Here is a 12,330-nt window from a genome sequence, read left to right on the forward strand (position 1 = left end):
GGAAGATCCAATAACATGTATAAAGCTGTTTGAGAGTTATATGAAACTTGCCTGGAAGGTGAAAGGTGCAATAGTAAGACACCGAAAGTGATCAGTTAAATTTTGAGCCTGTAGCTTTCAGATTTGAGTTGACACTGAGTGAATTTAATAATTTGAATTTATATTCCATAGGTATGTATTTTAAAAAATTTTGCTGTAGAGTATCTTATTCAGTAGGACAAAATGATTGTGGCTGTTATTACTAGGGAATACATGTTTTGAACATAGTTTAAACTTGGGTAAATTTGAGCAAGTTGATAGATATTTACCAGATTGCGGGTGAAGGAGAAACCATTTGAAATTTACTTTTGGTAGTTCTATTTAGATGCCCATAACAATGGAATTAATAAGGGGTCTGGAATCTGGTAGCTGGTGGATAGTATGTTTATTTAAGGCCACATGGCAAGGAATGTGTATTTATTTTGCTTCTTTATTAGATGGATTTCAATCAAGTCCAGTTTAAACTCTGCCTTGTCTAGCAGATGGATCTTTATTTTCTTTTGGAAAGAAGATTGGAGAGACTTTTAAACAAATAACTTACAGACAGTTCTTAACCTGTAAGGAAAATTGGGGTCAGAAATGTTGTTTAACATCAAACGATGATTCTTGCTCTCGTGCTTCTTTGAAACAAATGTTCACCGTGTCTGTGATTGCTGGTGATTTCATCTGCATTTGTTAGACGTCAGAGGTGGTTGGCATTAATATTCCTGGCAGAAGCAGAGGCAGCTCTAGGATGTGTGAACTGCTGATCACTCACGGGGATGCGCTGCCTCTTTAATATCTTGCTTGCAGATGCATTTTCTAGCTGACCACGCTATTAAGAGCTGCCATCAATCACACAGTCTCCCAGTTCCGGCTGTTGGGAAGGGAGGGGGGTCTGGAGGGAGGGGAGGCTGGCCTAGTTGGTCCGGAGATACAATTGCCGCCGCTTTGTGTGTGTGCGCGCGCCCGCGGTGGCGGCGGGCAGGAGCTCGCGCGGAGCGGGCCGCGTTCCAGCCCGGGTTTTGCCGGCCGCCGCCGCCGCCGCCGCCGCCGCCGCCGCCGCCGCCGCCGCGGGAGGCTGCTCTTTCTCTCCCAGCGTCTGGGTCACAGGCATGTGGCAGTGTCGGCCCGGCCGCCCGGGCTGAAGGAGCGTGAGCCGCGGCGGCCGCTTCCTCCAGCCGCGGGCGGGGCCCGGCGGCCACCGCCTCCCGGAGCTGCCGCGCCGCGGGGACCTGAGCCCGCGCCCGGCTGCCCTGCGGCCGCCCTGGCCTCCTTTTGTTTAGCAAGTGCATTTCACGCCCTGAGCCCCAGCCTGTCCCGCCGGTGCCCGCCGGCCTGAGTTTGCGAGGGCGCTCTGCACCGGAGGACGAGGAGGAGGAGAGGAGAGGAGGCCTGAGAGTTCAGCTCCAGCTGCGATCCGCCGCAGGGAAGTGGCCGGCCCCTCTGGCTGCGAGAGGAACGCAGGTCTTGGGCCAGGAAGTTGGACAGCTGCGGGCGCAGGGGCTCTCGAGGTGGGTGGACGCTAGTCTGTGGATTACTCCAGTGTGTGATGACCCCAGAAAGGGGAACAGCTCGGGGATTCCCGGGAATGGCGGTGGCTTTCCAGGAATCAGGAATAGGTATTGGTTGTGTCCCATGGCAGTTCTGTTGGGCTCACTAGTTTGTTTTGTTTTTTAAATTGTCAAAACTCTAGAAATCCCAATTAAATAAACCAATTAAGAAGCTTGTTTAGGGCAGAGAAATACTTTTATTTTTTTAAAGGAGTGTATGTGTGTGTGTTCTTTAACAGGAAAACTGAATATGAGCAGTGTATAATCCAAAAGCCGCTGTTTTATTAGAAATTTTACTGCTTACAGTGGAGCAAATTTAGGTTGAAAAAGAAAGTGAATTAGATGGACTTGGTTATAAAGTAATTTAGGACTGCTTAGGTGACAGAAATAGTTTGTTTCCTGGATCCACAATACCCTTGTTTTACCAGGTTAGCTAAAACACAAAGATGGTTTTGAAGATTGGTCTAAGTTTAAACTTATTTTTTTTTCCTCCCCGGGTTTGAGATGATGACTTCCCAACCCCTCCCCTGTTTGCTCAGATCTTGCTCTGTGGTTGAAGCTGTGGGGAGCCCTGCTTGGCTACTTTCTGTTTGCTGAGAAAGAAACTTGCAGTTGGTTCCTTGGGTGTACTCTCTCGGTCTTTCACCTTTCTGGCCCACAGGTGCCTATGCTCTCTTTGGGGGGGGTGTTTGGCCGAAGGCCTCCTCTCAGTCATATGGAAATTAAAAAAAAAAAAAGGTATGTGAATGAGCACTGAGGTCAGTAGATTAGTTTTCCCCTTTGATATGTGTGTCTTTGCTTTAAGTTTGAGCCACTGAGTGCATATTGAGAACAGAGTTGACAGAGTCCTTAAAATTGTGTGCCCACAATTCTGGCCTTTCGTATTTTCTTTTTCGTTTTCCTTCCTAGGAGCTCCAAATTTAAAGTAGACACGATTTGAAACCATACAGACGGGAACAATATCCCATGTAAGCCCGTTGATCTGTGGGCAATTATTTCCAGATGCACAACCCAAACTCTCCATTTTTATGTGCGTGTTAGATTTGGGCTCTGAGAGGCAATTGCCTTTCTGAAAATGTACATTGCCTAGTTAAATAACACAAGGCAGACATTTTAGAGGCTTAACAGCAACTTCGCAATAGTATGGGAGCTGCAGTTAGAAGCCTTGTGTTTGTTTTTTTCCAACTCTGTAATTTAGTAGTGTTTAAACTATTTTATAAAGATCTCTGGGACCAGTGAAAGGTGGTTTTCAGTCCAGAGCACTTGAGTGCTCATTGTATTCTGGCAGGCCCTGGTGCTTGGCAGGCTGTGCTTGAAATGTTATTTGATCTGGTTGCATGAGAGAATGGACTACGATTATCTTTCTGCCTTCCCTGTGGCTGTTGAAAGCGATGCATCAACGAGTCCTGTTCAGTAACATATTTAAAGACTTAACCTACATCCATTCACTCTTAGAAGGTTTCCAGCAAAAGGCTGTTTAGGTTTTTGTCTTGTTTTGTGGTTTTTGCATTTATGAATTGAGGCGAGAGCTGACGTAATGTAGCTGTACCACTTCCTTTGTGTGTGTGTGTGGGTTTTTATAGCCTATAGGATACGTTCCAGTCTACGTGGTTGTGATGATTCCTGAATGCTAGAATATGTATGTATTTTCACATGCAAGTGCCCTGAGCCATGTGCCAATGTATTTTTTAGCTTGTAGGTCTGCTGAGGGGGAGTGTCATGGTGAACCCCAGCCAACTTATCTGGAAGGTCCAGTGAAAGGCCTGTGTGTTATGCAGACTAGCTCTTCATTTTAATTAGTGCAACTGTGTACAGCTGTTGGGTCAGACTGCATTGGCTGCTCCTGCAGGGTAGTTTTATCTTACACTGGAGGTTTTATGGACTTGTCTGGCTGTGTTTCTTAATCCCTCTCCCACCGCCACTGTGCTTGCTTTTAAGCAAATGATAGAACAAGACAAGGTTTTGTTTACTCTTGTAATAGTTTACTTGTGAGAGATTTATTTTTGGTTTTGAGGAAATTGGTAAACCATGTAATTTAGCAATAGGTATTACCTTTACTATGCTTTTCCAAGGTCAAAGGGTTTTGCTTGCTATTGTGTTAGTCTGAGTAGCCAATGGAACCATCCATTTTATAATGACATAGGAAGCCTGCTTTTTTTTAAACTGGGTCTTTGTTTGCTATTCTAGGATTAGTTTGTAAAACTCAGAATAAATGTTAGTTCAGTGGAGATAACATGGCTACAATGTTTCTCCCTGTCTCTATCTTGTTACACTTACCAAGGGGACTAAGAGAACTTTTGATGCATAGCAGTTTGGCCAGGGGCTAGATGATTAACACAAAGATTCAGAAATGTCTCTTTTCAGGGCTGTGTGTGGCTACCTGTGTTATTTTTAAATGTGCTTTTGGCTCTAAGTTACTGGAAAGTATCCAGTAAGAATGAGTAGCTTTGCGTCTCTGGCTTTTCAGGCTGTAAAATAGACTGTGATCTTAATGGTTTGGTCTCTTTACTGTCTGCCTTTGTCTTGAAGAGATGCTGACCACTGTGGTTTCCAAGAGTGTCCACCATATTTTTAAAATAAGGAGAAAAAGTCAAAAAGCAAAATTGACAAATCTGTTTATATATAAAGCTAATCTGATGCTTTTTCAGTGGCCTATTTTACTGATGGAAGAACATGGGGGATATGTTGTTTGAGGGATTTGTGGGGGTAGTGTTGGGGACTGGGGTGTAGTTAGCGGAGAAAGGAAGCTGGTTCAGGTTGAGATATTTTTTTAACTCATTGTAGAAATGTGTCCTTCTTCAAATAACCTGAAATGAGGAAAGAGAGTGCAACATCTAGAAAATGTAATAATTTCAATGTAACATCATAAAATGTTTCCTCAATTAAAAGAAATCAAGACGTTTAGATTGGCACCAAAGAGTTCTGAATCAAGGGAAAAATAGAAGTATTAGTAAGTATCCTAAATCCAGACAGGTTATTTCAGAAGTTTATTTGTATGTATTTGACCATATTTTTAAATTCCAAATTTTGATGGTGATTAGCATCACCAGAATCTTTTTAATTCTCGATATAGTTGATACACTTACATATTTGTAATAAAGGTAGAAAAGCAGTAGTTAAATTTAATTAGTAGAAAAAACCCAGCATATTCATTTTTTAATGCTGTCACTTGGAAGTGCCACTGGTATAATTAATCGATTTATTCATTATGAGTTGGTGGTAAATAGCTCAACTGTGTTCTAATTTCAGTTCTACCACTCTTTCACTGTGAGACCTAGGAGAAGTTATCTGTTAGCCTCTTTGTGGGAAAAATGATGTCTACCTCAGAGGGTGTGCAAAATGCTTAGGAAAGTGCCTGACACATGACGACAGCTGGTGCTTAATATAGCGAACACTGTCTATGCTCTAGGTACTGCTTTGGTGGCTAAAGATACAAACTAGATGAAGCCCCTATTTTCAGCAGCACTTACGTTCCAGTGAGGGAAGACCAAACAAAGAGGGTGTTGATTCACAAAACTTCCAAAGATAACTTCAGGTCATGCCAGTGAGTTTTAGTTTAATATGTTTATTCTTTAAGCCATTGTTTTCTTTTTCCTTGATAAAATTATTTCTCATACTATTTGATGATATAGCCATTGTTAACAAGTTTTGGTTCATAGATGGAATAGAGAAGGAGGAAGAGACTTTTTCTGGGAAAGGGAAAAAAAAAAAAAGGAACAAAAAAGAAACATAGTGATTTGTCAGTTTAATCATCCAGTAGTAGAAGGGAAATGTTAAATCATGGTCCATCCATAAGAAGAAATATTATGCAACCACTAAAAAATTATCATGATACAAAAATTTAATGTAAAGCTCAGTGGGAAAAAACCATAGATGCAGTGTGATTCCACTTATGTGCACATCCACATTTACTCACAGAGGCTAATAAGAAAAAAGATTAGAAAGGAATATACCAAATGTTAATAGTGCTCATCTCTGGATGATGGGATTAGGGGTGACTTCATTTCCTTAATATTCTGACTTTGAATGAATTGTTTAATTCTTGCAGGTCTAAATGCCTCTGAGGTATGAGGAAGGAGACCTAAGGCTTAGAGGAGTTGAGCAGTTTGACCGAGGCCTGCAGCTGGTCAGTGGGGAGGTCAAGATTGCAAGCCAGAGACTGAACCCTGTTCTTTCCTTGACCACCCCCCTCCCACCCCCGCTGTTTCATCCTATTAGAGATGACCTCTGTGAAAGGGCTTCCCCTGACCTTTCTGCTCACACCTGTGGCCCAACCAACTTTGAGAGTTGTTTATGCTACCAGAGGGCCCTCGATGAATTTCACACAGGAGGAACCAGTGCTGAGGTGATGCTGTGCATGAAGTTATTAGAAAGGGAAAGCTGATGTTACGGCAAGAGGAGGAAATGGAAGAACGATTTGAGTGAAAGAGGTCTGAAAAGTAAAGCAATACAAAGGGGATAAAGGGAGGAGGATGGTGCTTCAAGTGTGTAGGGGGTGACAGTAGAATCCCATGTTCTAGGTTTGCAACTAGAGAATGAGAACTGAGAAAACACTGTTGAAAAAAAAGTACCAACCAATTACATAATCAGGAGTCAGTGGTACTCCTAAGGAGTTTTTGAGCAGAGCAGCCCAGGAGGCGGAGGATGGCCTGCGATGGTGGAAGCTTGTTTGCAGTTGGTAAGGAAATGTTGAGGAGTTTGGTAGCCAGGGAAGGAATGATGGAAGCTGGCTGAAAGAGGTTACAGGTTAATGGCATTAACTGGTTGATGCATTAAAGAGGTTAATGGCAGTTGTGTCTGTAGGTAAGATTTTATGATGATTCACATGACAGTTGTGTTCAGGTTTTCGCGATAAAATGAGGCAGTGGATGTGAATTGCTTTAGAAAGAAGAAAATATTTTGATTTTAGAGGATTAGTCAGATGTTTACTTGTGAAGAGTTTAAAGAATATGGTAGATAAGTCTGGGGGGATCCTTTATAAAGCTAAAATATTTTTGCCAGTATAGATCAGAAATAATCTCTTGGTTCTAAAGACAAACAATTAGAATCTGTTTGTCATGTCTTGTTTCCACAAAGTGAATCAGCTTTTGCAGTTGCAGTTAAAAAAAAAGGGTCAGTTTGTATGTGACTGTTTCGCTTCCGAGGAACAAAATAGAGTTGAATATATCGTGCATTTGAAAAATTGCTTAAGTCAGACGCCTCCAGATGGTGTGTGCTGCTGTGTTCACAGCTGCATTTACCTCAAGCTCCCCAGTTTGTCTTCTGATAATTTAAGAATAGCTGGTTAGAAACAGTGATATGGTCAAGTCTCTGCTGGTTTTGAACCTCAGCAGCAGTAGAAACCTATGTGCCTTTAGTAAAATGCTACATGAAATTACTTCCTTCCTTCCTTTTGCATTGTTTTCAGGATTTCTTCTTGGGCTGATTTATACTTTGCACAGACAGCCTTAGTACTTACACATAGCTGTCAATGACCAGGTTCTTTTCATGTAGTCTCAGGGGTGAGATTGGAGAATGGCTTTTGATTAGCTTTAAATGATGTTTTTGTTGTCTTACTAATAACCTTTTCAATATATCAAATAGATATAGTTGATACTTTTAGACATATAGTATGGTGAGCATTTTGTATTTTTTTTTTTTTTTGATGTTACCAGCCAACAACAACAAAAAGACAAAAACTCTTTAAATACTCACATCTGCTTCCCAATATAAGTGTGTTTTCCTTTTACAAGGATTTAATAAAAGTTATTTTGGAAGAACTCAGATTACCAAGTCTTAATTTTTTTGGCCATACATCCTACTGTTTGTATGCTTAGTGGAAGAAACAGTTTTCATAAATTAGATGTAAAATGTAGGCAAATAGTTTGAAACATTATCTAGGAATTTTAAATATGTGAGCAGGGATGGTAAGACAGACAAGCACATTTTTTATTAATTGACCAAAATAATGTAGAAAAACATACCAAGATCAAACCATTTAAACAGTTGTTTTCTTCTTTTGGTTCTAGGTATTACCTCTTACTGTTGTCTTTTTTGTGTGTGGGTATCTTCTTATTAGGGCTTCCCTGGTGGCTCAGATGGTAAAGCGTCTGCCTACAACGCGGGAGACCCGAGTTCAATCCCTGGGTTGGGAAGATCCCCTGGAGAAGGAAATGGCAATCCACTCCAGTACTATTGCCTGGAAAATCCCGTGGACAGGAGTCTGGTAGGCTACAGTCCCATGGGGTTGCAAAGAGTCGGACACGACTGAGTGACTTCACTTCGCACTTCCGTATCTTCTTATAATGAGAAAAATTATGTAGAATACTTTTAACCAAAGTGTATACTCTCTGACTGGGCTTCCTAGGTCGCCCAGTGGTAAAGAATCAGCCTCCCAGTGCAGGAGACATGGGTTTGATCCCTAGTTCAGGCAATCCTCTGGGGAAGGAAATGGCAACCTACTCCAGTATGCTTGTCTGGGAAATCCCATAGACAGAGGAGCCTGGTGAGGTGCAGTTCATGGGGTTGCAAACAGTCAGGCATGACTTAGTAACTCAATAACAGCATATTCTTTTGACTACTTACCTGGGCAGTATCTCTTTCATGGGCTGTTCTCTTTCCATAGAGCATAATTCTCACATTGACTAGATAAATAGATAAGGGTAAGTGTTCAGCAATGGAATGTTCACCTTTTTAAAAAACACATTAAATGTGCAGTGAAGGAAGTAGAGCAATTAGTGTTCACTCTGAAGTGTGTGTGTGGGGGGGGGCAGGAGCAGGGTAAGTTTTGATCTTTGAGTGGAAAGGAAGAATAGAAAGTGCTGGAAGAAAGTAATGTCTAAAGCAGTCTCACCTTTTTTGGGGAAAGCTTTCTTCAGTTTTGTGAACAGGCTTAAATTGATTGCATGGACATTTATTATTGGATAAGTAAATATTTTATTTATGTGATACATAAAACACTAAAAATTAAACCACTGTTTAATAAGTTAATTAAATCAATAGAATTTATTACAGGGAACAGTTTTAATTTTATAGAAAAATGGAGTGGAAAGTACAGAGTCCCCCCTTGTACAGTCTCTTTCCACCCTGTTGTCCCTCTTATTAACATCTTGTGTTACTGTGGTACGTAGAGTTGATGATGCAATATTGATACCTTGCTGTTAACCAGAGAAGCAAAAGGCAAAGGAGAAAGGAAATGACACATCCAAATGAATGCAGAGTTCCAAAGAATAGTAAGGAGAGATAAGAAAACTTTCTTAAGTGAACAATGCAGAGAAATAGAGGAAAACAATAGAATGGGAAAGACTAGAGATCTCTTCAAGAAAATCAGAGATACCAAGGGAACATTTCATGCAAAGATGGCCACAGTGAAGGACAGAAACTCTAAGGACCTAACAGAAGCAGAAGAGGTTAAGAAGAAGTGGCAAGAATACACAGAAGAACTGTACAAAACAAGGTCTTAATGACCAGATAACCACGGTGGTGTGGTCACTCATCTAGGGCCAGACATCCTGGAGTGTGAAGTCAAGTGGGCCTTAGGAAGCATCACTATGAACAAAGCTAGTGGAGGTGATGGAATTCCAGTTGTGCTAATTCAAATCCTAAAAGATGATGCTGTGAAAGTGCTGCACTCAATATGCCAGAGAATTTGGAAAGCTCAGCAGTGGCCACGGGACTGAAAAAGGTCAGTTGTTCGTTCCAATCCCAAAGAAAGGCAATGAATGCCAAAGAATGTTCAAACCACTGCACCGTTTCTCATTTCACATGCTAGCAAGGTAATACTCAAAATCCTTCATGCTGGGCTTCAACAGTACGTGAACCAAGAACTTCACGTGTACAAGGTGGATTTAGAAAAGGCAGAGGAACCAGAGATCAAACTGCTAACATCTAGTGGATCATAGAAAAACCAAGAGAATTCCAGAAAAACATCTACTTGTGCTTCATTGACTACACTAAAGCCTTTGACTATGTGGATCACAACAAAACATGGAACCTCTTGGTTACCTGTGTTCCTCATTTGGCAAAAGATTTCATTTTACGGAGAGAAAGAGATACTTAGAATTTTTTTAAATAAACTTATTCCGGCCTAAGGTCCATATTTGCTTTTGGTGGTTGTTCAGTCGTTCAGTGGTGTCCAACTCTTTGCAGTGCCACGCAGCACACCACGCTCCTCTGCCCTCCACTGTCCCCTGGCGTTTTCTTAAATTCACATCCATTGAGCCTTATTTGCTAGATACTTATAAAAGTAAAGATTTGGATTAATTATTGCATGACCAGAGTAATCAGAGCACTCAGAGATGAGGACCGTTTGATCTTGCCTTTGTATAGTCAATGGGGTCACACAGAGTTGGACAAAACTGAGTGACTTTCACGTAGATTTTGACTTTTGGAGGTTATAAATTGCAGCAGTGAATATTGAAGGGTTTTACTATTAGGTAAATACTGCACACTTCTGAAACAAGGTTAGAATTACTTCCCAAGTATGGTTTATTTAGAATATTTTTGACTTTGCATCTGTCCGATAGTTACTTATTGGAGATGAATATCAACCTAACTGTGCCCTGTGCTTCCCCACAGCCTTGGTGTTGAAGATGATTTGAATAGGTTCTCCTGGGGGTTACGCAGATCATTCATTCCTTTATCAAGGGTTCTTAACTTTCTTTTTGTCAGAGACTCCGTTGAGTATTGGTGTAAGCTGTGGTTTTTCCTGCAGAGCAGAGCTGTGAACATTTGCCTGCATGTCCACAGCAAGCAGCTGCAGATCATTTATGGAGCTCCTGCAGCCTGTCCATAGATGGGAGCTCATTTAGGAACTCCTCTTCTAGGGAGCCTTAAGTCTCTGTTTAAATGACCAAGAATCCTGTGTATTTTTTATTTTGGGTAGATTTGCTTTACTTGAATAGTGTGGTTTGAGTTCATTGACCTGTCTGGAGCCTGTGGAATTGCTGTTTGTGTGTCCTGAACAGTTTATCCAGGGCTTCCTGAGGGTGCTCTTGGCCACGGCAGACTGCTGTCTCTATGAGGACACAGAGGAGAGCCTTTTCTCAGCTCTCAGTTCCAGAAGGAACTGACCTCCTCCTGAGCCTGTGGTTTGTTTCTGACTTCCGGATTTAGAATCCTGTGACGAATCAAGTTTCTTCTGAGTTATCTGCTTATAAAATGTTGTCTACATCTAACAAAAGACATAAATGAACCGAACATCTTTTTCATGGTTTCATTTTCTCAGTCCTCCCTCTCCCCCTTCAATTTTCTTTTGTCCCTAAAAAGAGAGAAACAATATAGTAGTGTACAGTTAGAATACAGGCTCTGCACCCCCATGTGATCCCTGAGACCTGCAGTGTGGCCTGAGGGAGCCGGTTTCAGCCCTGTGTGCTCAGAGTCCTCTTCTAAAAAGTGTTCCTACTTTGTGTGGCTCCCATGAGGGTGATACCAGAGAGTGCGTAGAGCAGTAACTGGTCCGGGTACATGCTGTCTACATCTTAGCTACTTAGTTATGCATCCAGTTCCCTCATCTATTTAAAATTTTATATTGTATGAATATCAGTAAACTGCCTTAAGTAAGCCCTTTTAAAAGTAAGCCATGTTTTACACTCCTCTGAAGATTTGTATTTGTATAAATAGACATTTTATGTATTTTTATATAAAATTTATACAAAGGTTTAATTTCTGCCTGAAGACAGTCATTAAGCATGTCATGGAGGAGAGTGAAATAGCGACTGAACAACAAAGGAGAGTGCTAGGGGCTGAGGATTCTCCCCAATTTCAGATTGGCTTCCTAGGTGGCGCTATTGGCAAAGAGTCTGCCTGCCAACGCGGGAGGTGTGAGATGCCGATTTGATCCCTGGGTCAGGAAAATTCGCTGAAGGAGGAAATGGCACCCCACTCCAGTATTCTTGCTGGGAGAATTCCATGGACAGAGGAGCCTGGCAGGCTACAGTCCACAGGGTTGCAAAGAGTTGAATACAACTGAGCGTATGAGTACACACACCCAAATTTCATATGCTTATCCTAACCCACAATATTTTGATATTTGAAAGTGAAGCTTTGGGAGGTAATCAGGTTTAGATGGGAGAAGGCAATGGCACCCCACTCCCGTACTCTTGCCTGGAAACTCCCATGGACGGGGGAGCCTGGTAGGCTGCAGTCCATGGGGTTGCTAGGAGTCGGACACGACTGAGCAACTTCACTTTCATGCATTGGAGAAAGAAATGGCAGCGCACTCCAGTGTTCTTGCCTCGGGAATCCCAGGAGCGGGGGAGCCTGGTGGGCTGCCGTCTGTGGGGTTGCACAGAGTCGGACATGACTGAAGCGACTTAGCAGCAGGAGCAGCAGCTTTAGATGAGGTCATGTGGGTGGGGCCTTATGATGAGAATAGTGTCCCTGTTTGAAGAGAAAGAGTGTGACGTCTCGCCCTGCCAAGTGAGGGTACAATGAGAAGGTGGGAGACTAAGTGCCCTGAGTTGGCAGGGACCTTGACCTTGACTTCCCAGTCCCCAGAACTGGGTGAAATACACTACTTTTCTTCAAGCTGCCCAGTCTGTGGCATTCTGATATTGCACTGGAGCAGACTAAAACACAGTAAATTTCATACATGAAGAGTAGAAGGTGATCATTAGCTTATCACAGAGACAGCTTTTTGAGAGGGAAATGGGGATGATGCTTCTGTTTGCAGAAGGCTTTACCTCTACTGGCTAGCCTTCCTGACCTCTGGTTGGTTCTCACAATACCTTTAGAAGGCAGCAGAGCAGATGCTGGCTTCTCACGTGAGAGAGCCAGGTCA

At 42.2% G+C, this 12,330-nt stretch overlaps 1 protein-coding gene across 2 annotated transcripts in view; it reads left to right on the forward strand.

The window, feature by feature from the left end:
- The window catches only part of RERE (arginine-glutamic acid dipeptide repeats), a 416,860-nt gene that overhangs the window by 109,659 nt on the left and 294,871 nt on the right, over positions 1-12,330 (forward strand). Inside the window, exon 1 of one of the 2 annotated variants that reach the window (XM_052653909.1) lies at positions 1,420-1,532. The exons of the other annotated variant lie outside the window; for it this stretch is intronic. The gene's annotated coding sequence lies outside the window, so the exon portion shown is untranslated. Of the gene's footprint in view, positions 1-1,419; positions 1,533-12,330 lie in introns of those variants that run through there. 2 annotated transcript variants of the gene reach the window in all.

The sequence above is a fragment of the Budorcas taxicolor genome, chromosome 16 (genome assembly GCF_023091745.1).
Source record: "Budorcas taxicolor isolate Tak-1 chromosome 16, Takin1.1, whole genome shotgun sequence".
Lineage (NCBI taxonomy): Eukaryota > Metazoa > Chordata > Mammalia > Artiodactyla > Bovidae > Budorcas > Budorcas taxicolor.